The sequence below is a fragment of the Anser cygnoides genome, chromosome 5, assembly GCF_040182565.1.
Source record: "Anser cygnoides isolate HZ-2024a breed goose chromosome 5, Taihu_goose_T2T_genome, whole genome shotgun sequence".
NCBI lineage: Eukaryota > Metazoa > Chordata > Aves > Anseriformes > Anatidae > Anser > Anser cygnoides.
In genome coordinates this window covers 41,616,449-41,635,071 of record NC_089877.1, presented here as the reverse complement: position 1 = coordinate 41,635,071, position 18,623 = coordinate 41,616,449, and the positions used below count along the sequence as shown (strand labels likewise).

General features: G+C 38.2%; 1 long non-coding RNA gene across 3 annotated transcripts in view; it reads right to left on the bottom strand.

Moving 5' to 3' along the window:
* The window catches only part of LOC106038773 (uncharacterized), a 72,551-nt gene that overhangs the window by 35,996 nt on the left and 17,932 nt on the right, over positions 1-18,623 (bottom strand). For 2 of the 3 annotated variants that reach the window (XR_010831858.1, XR_007161799.2), the window contains 3 exons: positions 13,276-13,396; positions 7,579-7,783; positions 4,495-4,649 (listed from right to left, as the gene is read on the bottom strand). This is a non-coding gene — a long non-coding RNA (uncharacterized lncRNA). The remainder of the gene's footprint in view (positions 1-4,494; positions 4,650-7,578; positions 7,784-13,275; positions 13,397-18,623) is intronic. The other variant, XR_010831859.1, reaches the window with a different exon arrangement.

Sequence of the window (18,623 nt, the reverse complement as noted above, 5' to 3'; positions counted from 1 at the left end):
GGAAGTTTTGCTTGCTTTGTGAATCCAATCATTGTGTTGATTTGGTATAATGCATGTGCATATGTGTTTGTTTGAAATAATAACTTCAGTCCAGCTTTCTCTAAGCAAGTTCAGAATGCTCAAAATAAATAATAACTTCTCCAGCTGGTTCACATACCTAAGCAAACCCTAGGGCAAACCAATCCTCATCACAAAATTGCAATGCAATAACTCTTTGATCTGGTTTGCCTTACAGAAGTTTTGTTTTGTTTCATGGATTGTTCTTTTATTTCCACATTTCTATTTCTATCCTATTTTAAATGTCAACACAATGGAAGTTTTTTTTTAAAAATTGCTTCTTGTGAGACATAAAACAGCACTTGCTCTGTAGTTCTTCACATTTTTCAAGAATTTTTGACATGGAAAAAATGATTGTTATTATTTTGTCATCTACTAAATTGATCCTAAAATGTTAGCTACAATAGATACAGTGCAGAAGATGTGGTTATTAAAAAGGCTGGAAGAAATTTTATTAGAGGCAAGGTGTATTTCAGAGACATTTTATTTTAGTGTGAAAAGACTGCTTAGTATTATATAGTCTCTACTTGTCTATGATGAAGTATTATTGATATTTCCTTTTGAGACTCTAATCTCATAGCAATTACTAAATAAATATGGTATAAAGATGAAAGCTTTCTAAAATTCCATGTAGAAGTAATAAGCACTAACTCCACAAAGACAATAGGTTATAATTTCAAAATTAAACCTCTTAAAATAATTTTAAATAAAGCCATTCCTCACAGAGAGGGGTCTTCAGTGAGCAAAGATGGGTCTACCCCTTACAGCTCTGTGTAGCTTAGGGTACCTGAACTTATTTGTTATCTAGAAGGAAGTAAATGGCATCAGCACATAATCTAAGGTGGCTCAATTGGTAGGAAAAGCTGGTTCAGCTACAGTCAGCAAGCCACAGGCATAGGCCAAAACACTGGCAAAGAATTCAAAACATTTTGTGTTTAGTTCCCAGTTTAACCACAAACAGGATCCAGGAAAAAAAAAATGTTGTAAGACCCAATAACAACTTTATTATGTTTACCTCAACAAGCCGTGTTACTGACCAACAGCAAGATGCAGTAGGGCCTATTTAAAAACAGTGTGCATGGCCAAAGTGGATCTGCCAGACTGTGAGGAAAGGAGAGCAGACAGGACCAAACAGGTAATATTTGGAGCTATGCATTGGCAGCTGTCAAGTGACAAAGTTGATGATTGTGATCTGTGATGGATTGCAAAATGGTGTGTGCTTGCCTGGTGTTGTCCCAAATTACCTTTACCAGTGAAAAGTGGTGGTGAAGCCTGAAGATGGATCCTTAGCCTCAGATGCATCTGGGAGTAGTGCTCTTTCTGCTGAGATGACAAATTATTCACTGTATTCAGAAAACAAACATCCCTAAGGCTTTCCCAGATCTGCTCTGAATAGTTTCCACCCCTCCAGCAGGAGTGAAGGCTCAAGGCCTGTATTGGGAAGGCCTACTGGTCCTAAGGGGTTTTCAGATAAACTGATTCCTATTTGAACCTCTTCCTTGAAAGGCTGGGCTGCTCTGGGTCGTTAATCTGGGTCCACAGCTTGAGTTTCAGGATATAAATCCTTTATCTGGATAGAAATCCTTGATTTGAAGTCCAGCTCAGGAGTATATAGGTGGGTGTACCTTCTGCAGTGGGGTTTTGCAGATATAAAGATTAAATATTCTTGGCACAGAGGCAGAGAAATTTAGAGACCTTCTCTGTAAGGGTTGCAATAAAAAAAGGGAGTTGTGACACTGCCTATCACCACCTTCTTTCACAAGTCTTTGTTTCAACACACAGGTAGGCAAAACCTGACTAATAACTGGATTCAGATTATAACAAATGGCCCTTGGACAGAGACCTCCTCATCAGATACTTTGAGAGACTTTTACATAATCATTGAGAGTTGAGGTCATACAACCACCCTTCTTTGATGGCTTGCTGTGAGGAGAGAAAAAGTAGTGTCTTAGAAACTGTAGTGGTATCTAACTCTTGCAAGAAAGAAACCATATTTTATTCAGCAATGCTATCTTGTCTCCTGCCCTGATACTCTGCTTGAGCACGTTGGTTTCCATTTGCAGAAGTCTGTGGAAAAAAGCAAAGTAAGGGCAAAGATGGACAACATGTCATTGTACTGTTGGGCCTTGTAGAGTGATTGAGGGAAAGCCCTTCAAGTGGTAGCTTCATGCTTTGGTAATAGATGTTCATTGTCCCTTGTACATAGGCTGTGAGATTCAGGCAGATACAATTTGCAGAGAAGGTCTGAAAACCTAGAGGTCTGGATCCAGCACCTACAACTTTTACTGAAATACTGTCACACATGACTGAAAATCCAATAGGATCCTTGGCACAGGGCAGAGAACCGGGGTCATTGTTTGAAATAGTCAGAACTGGGGAGAAATGGTAAAGAGACTTGCCTGCTGGGTATGATAGGATGAATGTGTTCTCTGGAGGTGCTGTAAGGATATACAGTGTGGCTGCAAGGCATCTTATGTTGAAATATCTTTCCTAGGGCAATCCTCAGGAGCTACCCTCTACAACAATGTAGACATGATTGGCCATACTCAACAGTATTAGGGTACTCTCCATCTTGTCCTTTGAAAATAAGCCTGAGAGAGAGTACCTGCTGAGTTGGGTTTCGCTAGCCAGTTCCAGTTGCTAAGCATTCTGTTGTTCTATTTTAACTAGAAACAGTTCTGTCTGAATAACAGATTAGAGGAATAAGCCACAGATTTAGTTCTACTTTGCTTTTCATCTTCCGCAACCTCCATTGTCCTTCTCATTTAGGGCTACCATTGACCTCTGGGACATCTTGATAAAACCTCATTAACTCAGAGGCCATGTATTTGCTGATCTGGTTTCTGCAACATCTGTTGCTCACCTGTCTATTAATCAATTAAAAGCTGGCTATAGAATATAAAATCACATACAATGACATTAAAAACAGAGTGAGGCAGAATAACTTTTTGTCAGAAGAGTATTTCATCATCATCATCAACAACAAACCACAAAACCACCCTGCACAAAGTGTTTAACCTATTCTTGTTCTCTTGCTCATTTGTACTGGCTTTATACTTAGTCAATACCTGTCATACCAAAGTCAGGGCTTGAGTTTCAGCCTACCCTCTCTGTCAGACAAGCAATCTAGCAGTTTACTTCCTTTAATTCCTGTACTTAGGAGAGTATTGGAGGTCAGCTGAGAACATATCCTTTAGAAACAGTGCTTGCCAAATGCTCCCTTACAGCACTCATCACTGTAGTAAGAACAAAAAGATATACAGAAATTGATGAAACTTCATGAAATTAAGTTAGATCCCAACATCAGACATTTCATGACTTAAGAAAGGGTAGGGAACTTGACCAGATACATATGTGCATGATATAGGACAATCTGTTTTAGAAAGGAATTTAAAATAAGTGACAGCATCACAGCTCTCCAGAGTCAATGATTTCACAGTTCTCTGGGATTTAAATAGCTAATTACTATCAAAAGATATAAAATTCAGAGAAAGCTGTGAAAAGCAGACAAAGTAAAACACATTAAAAAAAAAAAAAAAAACCACCAACCCACAGAGTTTTAGTCTTAAAATATGTGACTGACATTTCCATAAAACAAAGCGGTGAGGTATTAAGACATATATAGCATAAAGGTACAATTACATAAAAGAGAATCATAGATTTAACATATTAACTTATCAGCTACAAACAGGTACCTTCAAAGAAAATTGATTGGCATTTCTCATATTAACTCTCTGTGTAATGCAATTAAGAAGAATTCCCCCACTGGCAATCTGCTTCTCATCACCTCTGCTAGGCAGTGCGAATATTGTTGCTTTTCATAAAGACAGCAGTGCACCGGTGAAGCAGTACTTCTTTATGTCAGGTTTCAGGAGGACTCCTTTGTATTATGAATTAAGTACATTGAAGAGTTCCTCTTCTGATCACAGAGTTTCATCTTGCCTCCTGCTGTTTTGGCACTCACATTTTTTCTACCATATTTTGTTCCTACTAGATGTGCCACTGAGAAGTGTATGAGTCCTTTTGCAGTTGAAATAGTAAGGGTACGTTCTGTTACTCACATTCCTTATTTCCCCTGCTTTGTTTGACTGCCCAAACTCAGGTCTCCAAATGCTTTTAGGTTGTTTCTAGTTAAAAGTACTTTAGCACTGCTTTGGGTGACTGTTTCATTGTCAGCATGGTACGGTAATATCCTGCTTATTCTGTCTTGTTTAGACTTTCTCCCTACCAGATGTACATGCAAATTTAGGACCATATTAAATGAAAGCAGTAAAGGTACATAGAGTGTCTCAGCTCTGTATGAGGAGAGTAATTTTACTCACAGATCCGTTGCTGGGGGGATGACCCATGGTGATTTTTCAGATACCTATATGACTCCTAACTCCACATGCCTGAGAGTTTCCCTTTCCCCACTCCTTGCTCTCTGGAGTCTCTTACCTTCTTACTAAGCTGCTCCAGAACCACAGGTCTCCCCAGTTCCTCTCAGCTCTTCCCAAAAGTGCTTTGCTTCTCTCAAATCCAATTTCTGGGTCTCCCAAGAGGAGTTCACACTTGTCACAAACATCTCTCTCTTCCATATGCCTTTAAAAAGCCTACAATAACATTTACCCACGCATTAATTAGGACTTTGACAGCAAAAACAAAGACAACTTTAACATGCAGGAAATATGTTTCTGAAGGGATGTGATCTGTAGAAGGAAAAAGGCTTTGGCCCTTTACCATTGTAAAAATCATCAAAGGGTTTGGGATTTGTAGCCAGAGCTGTGAAACTACCTCAGCTTTCAATATATTCTTGACTAAGGGACCTTCACCGTGTCATGAGAGCACAGTAAGAGATGTACAGTCAAGTGTACCACAGCACAGTGTGGTGCAGTGCTTATTTTGAACACTTGGGCCTTCCTCTCATAATTACCACTAACTGAGAGTTAATCAGCCACCAGATCCAATTCCAACTGCCCCAGTTATCCAGCAAGTAGCCTCAGAGGTGTCCCAATTAAACACAAGGTAAAGACTATAAAATACGTGCACAAGCTCAGCTCCTGGTGAGACCTCTTGATTAAAAACACATCATTATTTCACACCTCTCCTAATTAGCACTGACGGTACCTCTGATTTCAGAGGAATTTGATTGCTTCCAGCATATTACCACACTGACAACTGATACAGTCCTGTCCACCGCTCCATGTGTTGATCTTGAGAACAATACTGTAAAATGACCTGACATCACCTCTGATAGTTTTGCTAGGAAATACTTGGGTGCATAAATATTCAACATAGCTAGAAGCTCTCATATCAAAGGAACATAACTATATAACTGCAGATAGCAGAAAATTTGATTCTGGAGTTTACTTAATTTTCATTTCCTTATTTCCCTGGTTCTGTGTATCCTGCTCCAGGTGCTATTGCAATTTAATCACAAGATGGCTATTGCACAGTATAAAAGAGAACACCCAGTATAACATTAAAACCATGATTACTGTTGAAAAATCATCTTGTTCTTTTTTAATTTAAATGTGCAAGCTACTTCACAATTACACAAAATTAAGAAAAGCCAGTAAGATCTATTTTTTGTGATGACCATACCTAGACTCCACTAAGCTGAAAAACAGTCAAATGGCACAGATTACATCTTCCTATGGCTTGTTTAATCCTAATATGGACGAAACTGACAAATGTTCCTGAATTGCTGGCTTTTTATTTAATTGATCACTTTTTTAATACATTAAAAACAAACAAACAAATGAAAACAAATGAAAACCTTCATTTCAAGTGTAACAGAAAGAGTGCTACTGTCTTTTTTACGGAGTATTATCCACAGAGAATCCAGGATCTAGGTCACAGCAAATCATTTGTATTTCTAGTTCATTCACAGTTCAGGTCTTACTGAAATTAGTCTGTTGCATGAAATGATGTCAAAGTATATTATATATTAAAATATATATCCTGCTGTGAATATTTAAAACTTCGTTTGAAGGATAGTTACAAATGTAAAGCCATGATGGAGCCATCTAACTATACGAAGTTTCACTTTGTGCAGCTTTCTGGACACAGTGCGTGTACATAATTCCCGCCTTAAAGTGAAAAATACACACATACCATGGTTTGATTTCCTCTGCCCCAGCCAACCCACCCTTTGGCTACAGGTGAACAAATGTAGGTGGATTGTCGCTGAACTCAGTGTAACATTCCAGTGTTCAGACAACATAATCCTCCAGTTACTAACATTGTCTTTAAAAGGCTGAGTAGCACGTCTGCTTTGTAAAGCACCTTTGGCAACAACATCTTATGTTGACCAGGTGCTGGCATCAAGTGTAGGCCACCAATGTGGCCTATGTAACACATCAGCAAATCCATTCACAGCAGTGAAGCTCATTTGACCTTCCCAAAACTGATTGATAAGGCATATTATACCATCCCAGCATGCAACACCAAATATATGCCAGTACTTGGAGCCATTTAACACAGCCAAGTAACTGAGAGTTCTTTATGAGAAGCCATATACCATTCTTTTATGCTTGTTGTGACTAAAAAATGCAATTACCTGGCAGCTTTCTGTTTTTACAGATTCGTGCTTTGAAACACACATTTGAAATTACATCATTACTTTTACTTGCAACTACATCTTGGCTTAGAACAAACTTTAAAGATAGATTCTTAATTCTAAGGTGTCCTCTTGTTTGCTAGCTGTCTTTTTTGTTCTGTAAATATCTGAGATCAATTTCCATATAACTGGTAAGCCTTTTGGAGGTAATGAAGATGAGACTTTCTTTAAGTGTTTATAAATGTTTCTTCCAACCATAGTATGTTCTCAGAGTTCAAAATACAAAGGAGAGTCTGATATAGTTTTTTTGTAGAATTATGTGGCTTTTACTTGAGGTTTATGATGAGTCAATCAGATACACAGTACCAGTAATTGGGAATGGAGTACATTCATCCAAGCCAAGCAAAATTTGACAATTTTCAGCCTGAAATTATTCTCTTAAAACTCTGGCAGAAGTGCAATAATAATGTAATAATTTTGTGCACATGGCTATCTTTATGGCAAAACATCTTAGTATTTTATTGTACATTTCCTATACTTCAGATAATGTGATTTTCCTCATACTCTGACCTGAAATAGTGGAAGATTTCTGATTTTGTGCAAGTCCAGAAGGGATGCAATTCCTTGTTACTCAAAGTTAGAATAAATGTGATGCTAAAAGAAAGCTGAAGCAATTAAACTGTTCTCTATCTCTTCCCAGTGACTGTAAAAGAAGTCCAGAGTATTAGCCCAGATACATATCCCTTCATTGCATATGTCCATAGTCAGGTAATATGAATCGTATTTGGACAGAAAGAAAAGACAGACAGCTAACTAATACTATGAAAACATTGATGTGACTGATACCAGAATTATGCTGAGTTAATCAGGTGTGCAGAATAAAAGAGAGTTTTAAAAGGTGAAAAAGAGGGCTTTAAAAGGTGAAGAAGAGAAGAATAATATGAAGGTTAGAGAAAATGGTTTATAGTGGAATACATTACTCTATGAGACATCATTTCGGACTAAATGTTCCTCTGATATAGTCTGGGCCTCAAGTCTATGAGTAAGTCTACATTTCTCTCAAAGAGCAGCTTCAGGAGTGCTCAGGAACACAGATTTCTCTTACAGCTGTCCTACTCTCTTCTCCATGCAGGTTTCTACACATCAGCAATCTGTCCAGATGTGTTCAATGACCCCATAGTCTCTCTAAAAAACAAAACAAAACAAACAAACAAACAAAAAAAACACATTATAGCTAACGAAGAAGACATAGACATCAAATGATCTTTAAGGCTGGATTGCTTGACTGCCATTTCATTAGTATCAAAAAGCATAGCAAAAATTTTGCACCATTGAAGACTGCGCCAAGCTAACTGCCCATCTCTTCAAACTGCAGCCAAGTTTTGGAAGAGCAGAATTGTGTCAGAGCGGTAGCAGTAAGGTTGAAGTACATAATTATACTCAGTTGAATACATTCTGTTGAATAATGAAATTGGCTTTTATTGAGATTGCAAACACTTACATCAGAGAATATTTTAACACCAGGCTTGAACTATAGCCAGGAGCTAAGCAACTAGGAGCTAAGAGAAAAATCAGTGTGATCATCATTCATAATACAGTGTTTTTCCTCCAAGACTCATGGAGCACTTTAACAATATCAATTTCATATGCCTCACAATACCCTGCCAAAATCTGTTCTATTGAGAAGCTCTGACTCTGTGTTGCTCTTTAGGTCATTACCTACACCAGACTCAAAGTATATAGAGTGCAGAGCTCTACCTCAACACAGTAATCTCTTTTAGAAGGTTCCCAACACAGAGAACAATCACTGCTACGGTGGCATTATCTAGGTGAGTGCTCCAAAAATACCACTGGCCTAAATTAGCTCAGTACCCTAATCAAAGAGCAGGAGAAAAACCTGTCTCTTAGTTCAGTGGCTTAACCGCAAGATTTTCATTTTTCCTTTCCATTATGCATTAACCTCAACACAAGTACTTGCACTGCAAACATTTTCAAACAGAAGAGTAGTCCCAATAGAACAATTTGTGTTCATCAGGTTAAATATATGCACAGAGCAAATCATGGAACGGGAACCGCCAAGCTGTATATGCATTGGGAGGTACCGTGCTATCATGGTTTTTGAGCAAGATTTCCATTTGTAAACAGTGAAGGGCTTTGATTTATAACTTATTTACATAGAATACTAAAAGTATTTAGTCAAAGCATGCCACAGAAGTGCATGAAACAGAAGTTAGGGTATATATCTTCCAAAGCTGAATAATGAAATAAAATATCAATATTGGAGAATGTAGAATGTGCAAACAGTACAAATGCAGGTCCAAGTATAAATGGTAATAACAAATAGAAATCCTGGAAATACTGTGGACTGTAATTAAAATAAAAGCATTTTTTGCCTAGTTTACAGTCATGGTTTTGAACAGCAACATCCAGCTTTAGCCAATTTTCAAAATGGCTCTGGCATATGTGCTGAGGTTTGCTGCTCTTAGTACTCAAAGACTATGCTCCTTGAATTGAAAATTAATGGTGTTCCAAAAACTTTGCTTTGTGTTTTCTGACCACATATTTATTAACAGGCTTGCCTGGTAATCTTTATCTTTGGCTCAGCTTTATGAAACAGCAGGATGGGTAGGACTAAACTACTTCCCTATTAAAATGGGAACCTATAAACTCGTGGCTGACATCTCCCCTTAATATCTACAGCTCTTTAAAATGTTGAGTGTGATCACTCATTCTGTTTTAGCACCATCAATATCACTTACACGCTTCCTACCATTGTACTTGATACAATGACAGGTTGTGATAATAGAAAAATACTATAAATAAATAAATAAATTGTTAACTGTGGACTAGTTAGTGACTTTAATCAGTTTTGAAAGGGTTACAACAGACTCATGAAAAAATTACATGGAAAAGGAAAGAAATTTTTTCATAAATATTTTAAAAAGCAATAGTGATGGAGTAGTGAAGTGCAGCATGCACAAAGAAAACAAAAAATATTCCAGCTGACAGAAGGGTTGGGAAGGGAAGAGGGAGAGAAACAACTTTATGAACTGGATTTACAGCTAAAGAAGATTGGTGGTAGAACTGCACCCTGTGAGCTATGTCTGGAGATAGATATAGCTCTGAACATCCTCCCCCAACCTTGAAGAGACCTGAAAATGTAGGAGGGAGTATGTGGATCGAGTACAGGAAAGAAGGGCATCTGCCACATTTTTACATGTGCATCTGCCAACTGGCTATTCATCCTAATCTAATTTTACCAGATTAGTCTTGTCTTTATACCTCATGTCAGGTTTGGCTGTCCCTCTGCATATCCCCCTTTAGACATCTGTTATGTACCTCTTCCCTTTCATTCCCTTCTTTGAGACCTAAGTAGCAGGGGAAGGTGGAGAGGAGAGGTCCACGACAGGGGCACTTCCCCATCACAGAGGCTACATATGAGAAGAGAAGGGAAAAGGAACTCCAAAACAGATGTGAGGCAGCAACATGCTGAATGGAAAAAGGCAGCAAATCTGCTGCATTCTTTCCTGCTTTGTGCTCTCCTGAGCAAAGCGCTCATGTAAGAGTCAAAGAGAATGCTCTAAACATACCTTGCAGACCTTTGAGTATAACAGGAAGAAACACAGATGAGAAGAATTGCAGAGAGCAAGGCTTAGATTTTGAGGAATTTCTTTACTCATTGGTGATAAAAGGTTTGTCGTTAACCCCTTTTGACTCCTGCATGGCAACACAGATTCACTGCGCTCTGTAACATAAAAAGAGGAACTTTAATGTGAAACTTTAAAAAAAAACCTGCTTACTGCTTTAGACAGCAGGCAAATTAGGGAAGCCAAAGAGTTTTTCTACTCCCCAGCTGAGAGTAAAATTGGGCAGCAGTCAGACGCCTGCCTACTTTTTGAAAATGTCTACCTGTAAGTACAGTGTGCCATTAGCCAAACTCTTTACAGGCAGAAAATTTCAGGTTAAAATTTATGTATACAAGAGCCCAGCTAGTAAAAGCCTTATTGTGGTCTATCTATTTTCTTATTTTTAGGTTCTCAAAAAAAGTCTCTAAAGTATCACAGAATTAAAGACTCATTTACTGCGAGTCTCTCACACACTTATTCATGCTGAATGCTGATTTATTTCTCTGGAATTATGACCACCTTTGTTCATTCTCTTCCCTGTTTTCTAAATTACTGTTGAGCTAGTTTTCAAAGTGGGGAACATTGTTCTTCCAAAACTATTTCTCTTTTCATCTGACATCTATTTTACACTACCAAATTATATTTGTTAAAATCCAAAACCTCATATGATCCTGTGAAATAGTTACATGGTTGTGTCCTTGGTTAAATAAATTCAAAGTCTAGGATGTTGCAAGATAATCATTTATTGCTGGAAAACAAACATTCTAACTACACAGTGCCAACCTGCTGATTAACTTCAAGGACTCAGACATGACTCAGGAATAGTGAGGGGTATTTAACTGGCAATACATTTACTCCAGCATGGCCTTATATTCTCTGTTTTTCTGAGGAAGGCACAGAATGGGTAGAACAGTGTCTCTACTGCAAGTTTCAGTCTAGTTTTCCATGTCACTCTTACACTTGGCCTTTAGACTGGTAGTGAGAGAATCTAACAGAACTGGAGAACTCAGCATGGGTCCATTCCTGAAAGACTCCTCAAATTCAAGGAGACAGTGAAAGGGATTGGATTTGTTCCTTAGTAATCAGTAGGCTTTGTCCTCACCTTGCTGTGGTATCTAGATCTGGAAATTCAGTTAAATTTTGTGAGGGAAAGTGTATCTAACCTGTACAGGGACAGGGAATGTTCAAACAGTCCCACGATTAATGGTATGAGTATCACAGCACTAAGAAGTAATTAAGACTGTGCTCATAACTAATTTTTCAATTCGGCAAATGAAACAAAAACCTGGAAGACTTCAGTCCAAACCACGTCTTTCTTTCTTGAGGGAAACTATCCAAAACTACTTGGTTTCATTTACATTTTTGTATTAAGAATCATATCGGGTGTGCATGGGAAAAAACAAGCAAATGAAATTATACATATAATTCACAAAACTGTTGAAGGAAATGCTATTCTGCAGCTGTCCAATCATTTGAGGCTGAGCAAGCTTGACCAGAGAGGAGGAATTTTGAGCTGGTCACTGGCTGAGAAGATATGAACTGTTTACTGCCTAAATGAATGCTCTAACCACTAATCAGCTAGTCAGAAGGAGATAGCACCTAGTCAGTCTTAGCTGCTATGATTTTTCTGAGTCGTACAAAATAGTGAAGTTTTTTCCAAAACAGATCAGAAGCATGGTAGTGGCCTGGCCGATCAGTGACTCAGCAAGCAGATAAAACACACAACCACTCTAGGGAAGGTTTAATAGCATTTACTGTAAAACAGCTCAAATAAGAAATGAGAAACCTTCTATTTCCTCCTATATCAACACCAGAATATACGTGGCTTAGCTGTTTTACCCTGGAGAGGGCAGGATTTAGATCTCTACATCCTGAATTCCATTTTCTTCTGGACTAAAAGAAGGCATTTTTGCACATCTAGACCAGAAAATACGTTCCAACTGATTTAGCAAATTCCACTTTGTATCACAGTTTTAGGGTAACCAAACATGAAAGCACAAATTTTGCCTTGAGCTTAGTTTTTACTTGAAAGAAAAAAGACTCAGCTATGATGATAACTATGATAAAATTGCATGAGGGCTAAAATACCATTAAAAACCAACAACAACAAGAAAACCACGCTTGTAAAGTAACAGTGACTAACTTACTGAACTGGAAAAGTGTGGGAGTTTTTTCTTATTAGCTGTAGATTTCTGAGGATTTTATATATATATATATATAACCTGTCATACTTGAAAAATGTTTAACTATTTTCATGCTACTGTCTAAAGGATATATCGAATTTAACAATAATAATTTTAAGATGCAGCTACTACTCAGGCATACTGTGTCCAGATTTTGAAAGATTTTGATGTCCTATATGATTTGACATGGAAATGGAAAATGGAACTTAATGAAAATAAATGAGTAATATTAAGTCTGAGGTCAATAAAGCTAATAGATAGTATATATTTAACGGCATAACTATGGAGAATATTGAGCAGCAAAGGGATTAAGAGTTATGCTATAAATAATCTTTATTTCACCATCTCAGCTCACAGATGACAGAAAAGCAATACAGTGGGGTGCCAGGAAACCAAAGTACTTTTAGATTTTTTCTTTGATAATGCCAATCATCTTCTGGATTGAGGAAATGTGGTGACCTAAAATGAAGCCAGATATTCATTTAACATAAGGCCAGAAAACTGTTAGCAAAAAAAAGAGTGGGGGGGATAAGTGCAAAGGCTAATCTGCAATGCAGGTCAAAACCTGACTAACTGAGAAATAAGAGCCCTCGTAGACAGAGCACACCAGTTAAAATGGGGTTCCTTCTGATGTTCCTCAAGGGCAGATGGAAGCACTGAATCTCTTTAATGTTTCCTATAAAGACACTTGTACAAAAGACAGAGTTGATGAAGCTTCCTGAATATTCAGTGTTGGATGTAAACTCAACACAGGAGCCAGAGGGATTGTATTACAAGAAGTATAGCTAATCTTGAAAACTAGATTAATAGCAACAAGGTTAATATTAGTTGTAAGAAATACAAAACAATGTATTAAAACGCTGCTTACCAGGAGTCCTGGTGTCAGAAGCAGATGCTTTTCTGCCTTTATGCTGTTCCCAGACTGGCACAGGCACAATCATAGAACAATTCACTTCAGCAGCAGACATCACGTCAGTCCAAGTAGCAGCCTGTAATTAGAACCCTGAGCTAGCACAGTGGACACCTAGAGTCAGACCCTCTTGCTGATACACAAGATTATTGCCCAAAATATTTGGGAATCTGATTGTTGGGATCTTCTCTTGCAGCTGTTTAGTCCTCTGTGAAATGTTTTCATGCTAACTTGAAGAGGACCAGAACTCAAGCCCTCTGATCAAACAGATGCACCCTCACTAATTTACAAGGTCACAGCCACTCTTTCTATTGCTCTGTGAATACTGAATGACTGAATAGCTTATGTACTATTAATGACAGTTCAACAACTTACCGGGAATTACCTGCCACACATTTGTCTTGGATTACAGCACTTCTTCCGGTGATGACTGACAGGAGCTCAAGACTAGAATTCATAAAGAGAAAGTCCTTGAATCTATCTTCTAAATTAATGTTATCACCACTGAGCACCGATGAGTACAATGCTTCCAGCCTTCCTCAGTTTGGAGGGAAGAGCTGAACTCCAGGTAGAACAGGTGTTTCCATTCAGTACAGAGACATCTAATTCCTTTTTTGCTCATCTCTGCAGTACGTTGCATTAGGCAGCCTCATACTTAGTATGGTGGCTCCTGTGAATTCCAGTCGTTAGTAAATATAGGCCAGAGAACATACAGATGACCAAACCCACAAAGGCATGCTATAGCCGACACAGCCAAGATATCGAAGGATGTACAGCACCCATATGTCCTTACTCCTCTATTTTCTCTGGAAACAGTTCCCATCAGTTACCACAGTACTCCTCATTTCACAACCCAGTGAGCAGAATAGCTATGGGTCTTTCAGAATGATCCTTTGAAAGCTACAAAACTTTCATGAAAGTTCTATTACACTGACAAACTGAATAAACCAGAATAAAAACCATAATATGAAAGGGCACACTGACAGACTGTGTTGATTTTTTCTGTCTTACTAGTGCTATTTGGATTCATCTATATTTCTTCTTTATCTTGTTTCCTCTTTCCAGCTACAACATCTAACAATGCCATGCACCTGTCTTCCCTTCTTCCCTCAGTTCTGCACCCAAAAAAGGGAAGTGCAAGACTATGAGCAACATCTGCAGAGCAAGTTAGCTCCATTATCTCTCCACCTTGCCTTTGGTCCTCTGCTCTTGTCCATCATTATGTGTCTTTCTATATATAAAAATAGAACTCCCAGTTCACAAAAGATATTGGTGAGCAAGTCCTTGAAACTGTGTCCTATTGTTCACTAACAGTTCATACCCAGACTTAAGGGGTATCTACACTCCAGTCTTTGCAGATCTCAGGTCTACTGAGTCTCCACTCCATGATTCAAACTCTTGCAACTCATTTTAGTCTTGTGATGCCCCTGAAGCTAGTTCCATATCACATTAACTTACCACACAGCATCAAGATCTCCATCCTGCTCTAGGATCCCATGTGCCAGATGCACTTGGCTGCTCTGATTTGCAACATACTGTAGAGCACAGAGAAATGGTCCTAGCACATCACTTTATTCAAAGGACTCATTTTAAGTGGACACTCCCATCTGTAGCCTCAACTGTCACAGGACTGACACATTCTTTCCTGTTTGAGAAAGAAGGTCCCTGAGATCTCTGAGTTACACAGTGTGGGCATCACAGCTTTTATACTTGTCTTTGTTCTGTAAAGCATTTTGCACAGACTCTAATTGCAGCCTAAGTAACAGAATAAGAAATAAATCATTATTAATGATATATGCTGTCCAGCATCAATTTTGAAAAATGCCCAGGTGGAAACATACAAACCTTCCCTAAGACTGTTTCTGCTTTCAAAGAGGCTTTTAAATTGCCAATTAGTCTGGAATAGAAAAAATTAACAGTTGCTTTCCAGACAGTTACCCAGGAGTGGCTGTAGGCTCTGTGGCTGGATATGTTATTGTTCTGCATCCCAAACACCTAGTGTGTCTGGGAGGCAGGAAGGGAGAACAGCACAGTGTAAGAAAAAGGCTTGATACAGCACTAATTTTCTCACCATGGAGTTCGAGTAGTCTTTGGGTAGTTTGTCCAGGTGAAAATTCACACTTCAGGAGGAGTTTTCCCTAGAGAAGAAGAACCAGAGTAGGAAGCACTAATTCAGGAGTTTTCTGGAGGGATGTCTCCCTCATCGCTTGCTTAGACTTGATCCCCAAAGATTTTTCATTTTTGCATTTGTTTGTGATTGTGGGTCATTTTGGCACAGAGCTCCAGGAAAAAGGGTTACAGAGGGCTTATCTGACTTCTCTGGAACAGTCAAATAAATACTGACAAATACGTGTCTGCTTTGATCATAAAGATCACTCGTGTTGCCCAGCAAAATACTGAGTTCATCAACCCTGCTTCTTGCCTTCCCTACCATTAGAGAGCAATGAGCTATGCCTTTTAATGCTTCCCAGTCCACACTAGCTGCTCAGCAAAAGCAACAATCACAAGAAAATACTGAAGACAAATCAAGCTGGACATTGAGAAGTTTTCACTTAGAGTCTTATTTATTAATTTTAATAAGCTAGAGATTTATGTTGATCACTTTTAACTTATTCATGAAAATAATTTTCTTTCATTCCACTGTCTTTAATAAAGACAGATTTATCTCTGTTAGTTCTTGGGTTGGCCTCACTATAATCATGGAGGTGAAATAACTGCAAATGAAATCTCAGTTCACATCCTCTGTATCAGTTAAACGCCTGTGCTAGGAAGCAGTTTGAGCACTATCATAAAGATACCATTTCTGTAATATCTTTTTTGTATGCTATGAGTTCAGATGGGTTATTGATGAGGGCTGCTGTTAATAGCTTCCATGCTTCTTTACTATCTTCAATAAATCAGTAGTATTTGCCAGAATGTGACAAGTACAAGACTCAGTTGTAAAGATAGAGCTGTTCAAATTTGCGTTTGAACATAATGTATCCAAGAACACAGGATGTTATATGAAAGGTATAACTTATGATAGTCAAGGAAAATAAACCTTTCTTATGTTCAAATTAATTATGAGAAAGTCATTATGGTAATATGTGCAATGTGTTACACTGAGATAGGAAGTATACCACAGAAAAATAAAGATTAGCCCAGTAATTGAGGAACTGCTCTCACACTGAGTTTCGATTAAATCTCCAGTCTCTGTAATAGATGTCCCATGTGACTGGGCACATGAGCGCAGTGATATTTCCATTCACCTGCCATCAGGTCTCCTCAGATTTTTAGGTTATAGAAGATCTCTTACTATGCATCAGTACAGCCTCTCACATTATATGTTACTTTGTGTTTGGTGCATTACTAATCATACTATATTTGTAAAAATACATGCACTAACTCAGAATTACTTGTGATCAAAACATAATTTCAGAAGGCTCCTACAGTCAGTTTCACAACAGCAGAAATACAAGAAATGGCAACATTTCCCTCCTTTATGAGAACAACACCAAAAGAAGAATCTGGATTCAAACAGTGGCTTTGTCTTAGAAAACTAGTGAGCGGAGTCTGAAGAATTTTGCAGGATTTTGTAGGAATTTTTCAGGATTTGCAGGATTAGATACATTTTAAGTACATACCAATATTGTGAAAAAGACTATACATCTGGTGAGAAGAATTACACTTGTTCAGTACCTCTCTGGATTTGATGCAACAGGCACCCATAATCTCCACTTCTTTCAAAGCATAACAGGCATCATCTAGCTTTTTCTATTTTTTTTTCTTTTTTTTTTCTCTCTCTCTGAGAATATTCTGTCTCTTAAAGAGTAACTCTTCACTACTGGAATGAAGCACGTACAAAGTAGAAGTAGATATGACACAGTCACCCATATCTGGTTTGCATTTCCTCCATCTTTCACTTTTTTTTTTTTTCTCTTCAGGATACCTATCATCTTTTCCAGTGTTGCTCTTTCACCCTGTTTTTCATGCCCTTCAACTAGGAGGGCAATCAGGTTCTTTTAAACAATTCTTTTAAAAGCTCCTGTAAATGTAGGATTGGGAAGAATCCTCATTTGTTGAGCAACAAAAAGAAAGAAATCCACATGTAAAGCTGTGAAACAGTACACAGTGAAACCAGAATGGGTCTATATGCTTTGAAATCTGCAGTATCAGGAAGGTAGAAAAGTGAAGACAAATGGTGTATTCCACAAAGTACTCAAAATGTGCTTTCAGGCTGTAAGGGAATACAAGAAAACACTGTGTTCTTTGGAGCAAGGCTGAACCCAATGTCTCAAGCCAAACAGTTGGTTCTTCTAGCAATAAATTCCTAGACACTTAATAATCTTTTACCTCTGCCTCCACCTTAAAGCAGAGTTCAGAAATCCTGAGACTTCTCCCCAAACCACACAGTCTCATCCAGCTAAACGGATTTCAGGTATCTGCAGATGAAAGAAGAGTTTCCCTAAGTCATTGGAGTGACAGGATATCCTCAGTGCCTTACGGCTTCTCAGCATTCTAAATTAGTTTCTCAGCATTATAGATGAAGCCTAATGGCCAATTTACAACCAATAAAAACACTAAAAAGAGTGTTATCCTGGATGTAACTCCAGAGAAGCCAACGAAGCTGGCACTGGAGTTGAACTGATGTGACATGCTAAGTACAATTTTGTATCCAGACCTGCAATTCACCTCGTACCAATGGTATCTTTCTGATCAGATGGAGATACAGTATATACACCCTTCCTGATTTCATGTATGCTTTATCTCCCTCAAGAGTCCTGTTATTGTCAATGTGTAAAAGTTATGGTACGGGACATTATTATTACCATTGAAATACTAAAGAAAAAAAACAAAACACAACAAAAAAACTAATGCTATCTATGCCATTTAGTTAGTGAGCCAAACAAGCCTAACTCCTGCCCTTGCAGATGTGGGTCTGAAATGCCAGCACTGTGCTTTCATTTCTAGTCCCTCTAGCATTAAACTGACTGTGTTCTCAGAGAAAAGTACATCCAAGAAAGAACAAAAGCAATGTGTTTATAAAAGAAAGAGCAATATATTATCACCTCTTTCTGTAAAAAACAGCTTTGAACTGAACATAAACTGACTGACTCCAGATGATGCCATCATTTTGTATATTACCTAAAGGGCAACAGAAGCAAGAAAGATCTAGCACTCAGCAGCATTTTCCATGGGATAGATATCTTCAAATAATCATATTCCAGAAAAGGTAAAAGTGAAATTCTCAAATCCTGCTTTGCTCTCAGCATCCTGGAGTGCCAGCCTCCCTTGTTCTGAAGTGGTCCATGAATCTTTCTGGGGAC